This window comes from Chelonia mydas, chromosome 3, assembly GCF_015237465.2.
Source record: "Chelonia mydas isolate rCheMyd1 chromosome 3, rCheMyd1.pri.v2, whole genome shotgun sequence".
In the NCBI taxonomy this organism is placed as follows: Eukaryota; Metazoa; Chordata; order Testudines; family Cheloniidae; genus Chelonia; species Chelonia mydas.
Window position 1 is genome coordinate 183,984,520 of NC_057851.1, and position 6,000 is coordinate 183,990,519.

The 6,000-nt window shown below is 50.7% G+C and overlaps 1 protein-coding gene across 2 annotated transcripts in view; it reads right to left on the reverse strand.

Annotated features, from left to right (window-relative positions):
• XPO1 (exportin 1) overlaps positions 1–4,604 on the reverse strand; it is a 79,079-nt gene extending 74,475 nt beyond the window's left edge. The window contains exons 1-2 of one of the 2 annotated variants that reach the window (XM_037896002.2): positions 4,388–4,604; positions 3,828–3,851 (exon numbers count right to left, since the gene is read on the reverse strand). The gene's annotated coding sequence lies outside the window, so the exon portion shown is untranslated. The remainder of the gene's footprint in view (positions 1–3,827; positions 3,852–4,387) is intronic. The other variant, XM_037896003.2, reaches the window with a different exon arrangement.
• Between the last annotated feature and the right edge of the window lie 1,396 nt (positions 4,605–6,000).

Consider the following 6,000-nt stretch of genomic DNA (forward strand, 5'->3'; position numbering starts at 1 on the left):
TTTGCAATGAACTGCTCACAATTGAGAAATAATTCTTGGTGCATCTCTCACACAAGTAAATTGGAGAAGTTAGTGCTAGGCTTAGGAGCAATTTTTCAAACAGAAGAACACAAAATGTATTCATTAAGTTTTCAGCATAACTTACTTGCCCACTTCTAATTAAAAAGAAATCTGACTAAAAGGGACAGTGAAGATCTCCCACACTAAAGGAATAAACCTACCAAGAGCATATTTTCCACCCAAACATACATATGTATTAAAATACAGTACAGTAAAATCCAGAGTTTGAAAAATTTACAGGACTTTTACAAGCCAAAAAGTGATAAAAGATTGGAGGGGCATCCACAGCAGTGAAGGCAAGACGCTCAGCTCAGATTAAGGTATTATTTGGAAGGGAATTATCATCCTGGAGTGTGGCTGGGGGCTCTTTGCATATCAACCTTTGATTTGTAGGTATCTGATCAGCTTCATGACCCACTTTGTCTGCTGGGAGAAAGGGCTTTCACTCTCTCACACACACACACCCATTGCCATTAAGGGAGTTTTCTATGGCTTTACCATTCCTCAGCCTCTTGCTCATAACTTCCCCATGCAGCTACAGAGTGAAATTAAGCATGACCGTCCATTTCAGTGATGCCCATAACATTGGCTAGCAGCAGCAAAACCCCTGAACAGCAGCAGAAGCACTGGAGATATCTGGGAGGCTGAACATAGCCACAAGGACTATTAGAAGCTCTATTTCAAAACAAGCTTAATACTACAAACGTTGTTGGATTAGGTCCCCCTGATTCACCAGCAAAACTACTGGAAATAATCTGTATCTTCTTTCCTAAATAATTCCTAGCATATATTAAAAAGTTACCATTTCTTGTTTAAAAAGAAACCAGGTATAACTTATGCCATCCAAGTTGAATTGTTTAGCTTAGAAAGGAAGACAGAGGCTGTATCCCAAGTCTGTCCAACTAATTACTACACAAAATGTGAGAGAGACTCGTGCATCAAAGCGCTCATTCAGAAAATTTCTTTCATTGGGATTTATATAACCAAACATGCTAAATAAGTGTTCCAATACCAGAGGGGCACATCTTTATTTTGAACTCATACAATTTACTCCATGATTAGTGCGCTGGCAAAAAGTAAATATTAGAGCAGTGGTTCTCAAACTGTGGGTCATGACCCCAAAGTGGGTCCCAACTCTGCTTTTATGGGGTCTCAAGGGCTGGGCTAGACTTGCTGGGGCCCAAGGCCAAAGCCGGAGCCCGAGGGCTTCAGCCCTGGGTGATGTGGCTGAGGTTGCAGGCCCCCTGCCTGGGGCTGAAGCCCTTGGGCTTCAGCTTTGGCCCCCCGACCTCCACCCAGAGCAGAGGAGCTCGGCTTTGGCCCCCCACCCAGGGCAGCAGGGCTTGGGGAGGGGGGGTTCAGGCTTCGGTCCCCCCCCCGTGCCATGTGGTAATTTTTGTTGTCAGAAAAGGGCCATGGTGCAAAGTAGTTAAATAATCCACCACGCTGTCAAATTTTTCTTCACTCCAAATATAAATTCCATACCCCACTATGGTTATACAAATGGCAGATTCAAAAATGATTTCTTTCTGCTTCTTCAGATTTGAAATGTGAGATTCTTCTTTTTAACCCTGAAACCCTCCTTCCTTGGACAAAAGTGCCAACTGGTAAAAAGGCAGTAAAACTATTCAATTCATATAATCTTCGAGTTACATTTAACTCCCCCCTCCTCTGCATACACTTTCAGACACGCCCCCTTCCGTTTGCATCTGCTGCACATGGCTAAACAGTGAAGTAGGAAAGCTGCTTTTAAATCTAAGCAACGTTTAAATTGACATTCAATTTAGGTGTAAGCTGCCTCCAACTGCTTTAAAACGGTCTTAAGAGCGCTCTTCAGCCTCCACGTGACTAGAAGTTATTAGTTATTAGTCATGGAAGCAGAAAGGAAACATTTCTAATAGAGCACTTTGCCACTCCCAGTATTATCTTCAAAATGACCTACCTACTGGTGAACTGAAATACAAAAATGGCGGCTTTGTGGTCAATGCCAACTGCGATTAACTTGATTCCCTACTCCTAATAATGTGCCTACATCAAGCCTACAGTATTGTATGCAATCTGCTAGACTCCCACCCCCATCCATAGATCAGCCTGCACCTAAAAACGCTTCTAGATGGCAAAATATATTAATACAACAGTGCTAATAAAACTGGAGTGAAAACAAACCAAATACTATGAAAATTAATAAACATGGGAAGAATCTGACACTTGCCGAAGCCCGGAAGAATGGAAACGTAATGCTTATATAGGTACCCGATGTTTCAGTAGCCTTGTGCAATCAAGTGCAAGAATACTTAGACCAAGTGTACCGATTACCGTTTCATAAAGAGATTAGAATAGCAATTTAAAAATGATTTGGGCTGGGTGAATTAGAACATACACGCAAAAACCAAGTAAAAATCTGCTTAAAACACGGGAGTTAAACTCTAGGTCAAATACAACTCTCTACAAAGAGAGACGGCTACGCTACTTCGGGCTGCGCGGGGGCAGCAGCACGCTTCATTTAAGTACAGAAGTAGGAGAAACATACAGTTACCCCGCCCCACTCAGCGAGCAAACAGCTCCACTTCTAACTACAATGAAAGTCAAATCAGCATCCCACCACACTCTTCCACACTAACTGTGATTATTTATAGCACGCAATTAAAAGTTCAGTTTCTTCTAACTGTTCAGCCTATGCACAATTAGACATGCACAGCACACCACACATGCATTATACACCAATATAGACACATACACAAATATAGCGCATTTGCGTTAAAGTTAATACCGCAGTTCCAGACGCTACTGAACGAGCTTGTTTCCCTCCCCCGAATACGTGTGTCTATAGCAATAATGGGTAGCAGAATTTTGGTTAAATTTCCTTGCAAAGCTGCAGACACATCACATTACCGAACATTTATCCAATTCAATGTAAATTCATTGGAATTATTATCAGCAAGATATTTGATGTGCACAAATACAGCACACCCACACGTGAACACACAGACGCACACCCACCCAATGTAAAGGCCGTTGCTGACTTCCCTTGCAAAGCAGCAGGAATACCGCAGTACATGGAACATTTATACCATTAAAACACACAACTACACGCCAATCGGTTTTCCTAGCAAGTAGTTAATACTAAAGTATCTACCGGACGGGGGGGTGGGGGCGGGGGGTGTAGGTGGTTAGGAATAGGAGGCTGTTTGGTGGGTTTCTTTGCAGAGAGCAGCAGGGACACTGCAGCCCCTCCCTCCTCTCGGTCCCTGCGTTGTATACAGGGCCACCCCACGTGATCCAGGCGGACGTTTCAATACTGCTGCACAGACACACAAAAATATTTCTGGAAACTTCCACTCCTAATAATTTGCAGATTATGTCCCTAGTTCCCCGAGTTCCCAACGCCAGCCCCAGCCCCAGCCTTCACCTATATGAAGGGCACAAAATGACCATAATCTACCCCCACGAGCCCTCACAGCAGCCTCCCAACATCATCTGCTCACGCGCTCCTGCTTTCCCCACATCCATGGCATCAGTGGTGGAAGCTGTACTCTCTAGTCAATTGCACAGCCGACACGTCTCACGGTGGTACCCCAAAGAGCCCCATGCTCCCGCTCCGAGTCTTACACCCCACTGTGCCTCTCCTACCCCACTGACTTTCTGCCCTCCGCACACATCCCCCCTTCTGCTTCTGGCCCCTTTCAGTCCTCCCATTTTGTCCCCCCATACGTCTGACCCCGCACCCCATGATTTCCACCTCCCCTCCAGTATTAAGAGTTACTTACCTAAATAGTTATTACAGCCTCTGCCTTTAAAAAAAAAATACGGGCGGGAGGGTGAAGTTTTCAACCACACCAAAAAAAAAAAAATAGGAGAAATCACACACACGCGCGCCCTCTCCCCTACTGAGCGTTTATTGGTGTCAACCTTCTTCCCCCACCGCCTCCAAGACAAGCGTGCACGGGCTGGTTGTATGACACACGCTCAGCGCTGCTGCCCCTTGGCCAGGCTCACTTACTCCCTGCTGCCCCTGGCTCGCCCTACAAGGACTCGGCCCCCAACTCCCCGCTCCAGGGCCAAGGCCGCCCAGCGCAGGGGATGGAGCCCCTCCCTTCCCGGCTGCTTAGCTCTGGCTCCCCAAGCCCCGGCTCGTTGCTTTCCTGGAGCTCCTTGATTCCCTAGTTCCCCAGGCCCCGCTGAGTCGCTGCGTTGGTGGGCCCCGGGTCTCTCGCTCCCCAGGCCCCGGGCTCCTCTGGCTGAGTCTCTGCCTGCCCGGGCCCCCGCTGCTCCCCCTGATCTGGCCGGTGCTCAGTTCACCCCCATCTCCCCCCCGCTCGCACTAAACTTTGCCCCCGTGGATGTGTCGGCGGCTCCCCCTGCGGGCTCCCCTGTGAGCAGGTCACACACACAGCGGCGGAGGCAGCGACGGCGGCGGCAGGGAGTGAGCGCAGCGTTTCTCCCCCTCCTAGTGCCACAGACTCGGAACCGGCTCAAACCGGTTCAGACTGGGAGATTCCATCTCGGTTTAGTTTTCAGCCCATGGCGCCGCGAAGCGTTTGGAAACCTCGGGCCTCCGCCCAGCTGCTGCTCCCATTGGTTCCGAACACGGTCGCTGCGCAGGCGGCCTCGCCTCTCATTGGACAACGGGCCTGTCCGTCTACTGCGCTGCCCTGACGAGGGGGAGCGGGAGGCCCCGCCTCCTCTCCAGCAGCGATTTGCCCGCAGAGGGGGGAGGTGGCGGAGCCGCAACCCTTGCTGATTGGTCGCGCAGAGCTGTCGCTCAAGGGCGGTGCCCGCCCACAGCTCCCGACCCGCGGGCGCAGTTTTTACCTGCTGCCGATTGGTTGGGCGCTTGGAATGACGTAGGGGTTCGATTGAAGCTTTTTAGGACTGTGCATGTAGAAGGGCGCGCGGTTGCGTAGAACGGGCAGTGAGGCGCCGAGAAAGCGCGGGGAGAGATAGCGGGATCGCTAGGCGCGGGGAGCGCGTGTAGGGCCCTCCCGCGGGATTGTTCCTAGTAGGAGCAGCAGGGGCTTGTGTCTCGGCGCTCGCTGGGAGGGGGTAGGGGCGAGTGGGTGCGGCTGTCGCTGGTTCGTAGGGGCAGCGGGAGAAGGGCTCATAGAAAGTACCGGGCGGGGGGGGCTGCTGTGTGCGTCAACGGGAGCCGGGTTATCTCCCGGGTTATCTCCCTCAGGTAGTTGTGTGGCCCCATCACCGTAGCGCCTCACAGCCGTTAGAGTCTTTGTCTTCACAGCACCCCTGTGAGGCAGGGCGGGGCAGCCCCGTGTTGCAGCAGGGTAGCAGGCACGGAGGGTAAGTGGCTCGCCCAGGGCCCACAGGGCAGAAAGTCCCTGGCCGAAGCGGGAATGCCCTGGCCTGTTAGCACTTTATACTGAATGGGGGTGTTGGGACAGCGCTATCCTGCTCTCTGGTGGCTAAAACTGGCCAAGCGGTGACTGTAACTCTCTTCAAGAAGCAATTCACTGACAAGGGATGTGACCTGGGAGGGGGCTCTTAATAACCACTCTTTGATGGGGACATGATAGTGTAATTATAGGGTGACCCGTTTTGGCTGGACAGTCCCTTTTTTAAGATGTGTCCTGCTTTTTTTTTTTTTTTTTTGCAAAACTGTCTGTTCGCTCTTGCCAAGTGAGCATCAGTTGCCAAGAGCAAACTGGACAAATGAACAGTTTTGCCGAAAAGTGGGATGCAACCCCTAGAAGGGCACAGAGGAATGTGTGGGAGGGGACAGGAGCAGTTGGGGCCGGGCCAGCCTTGCCCTGCCCCATGTGAGCAGGTGGCAGGGGGTCTTGGGCTGGCCCCTTGCACAGCAAGTAGAGGGGAGCCTTGGACTGCGGGGGGCTGGGGCCAGTCCCACCGGCAGGAGAGAGAGGGGGCCTCAGGGTGGTCCTTGGGCCAGCCCCAAGTGGTGTCATGTTTTCCCTTTGGGAAAACGTG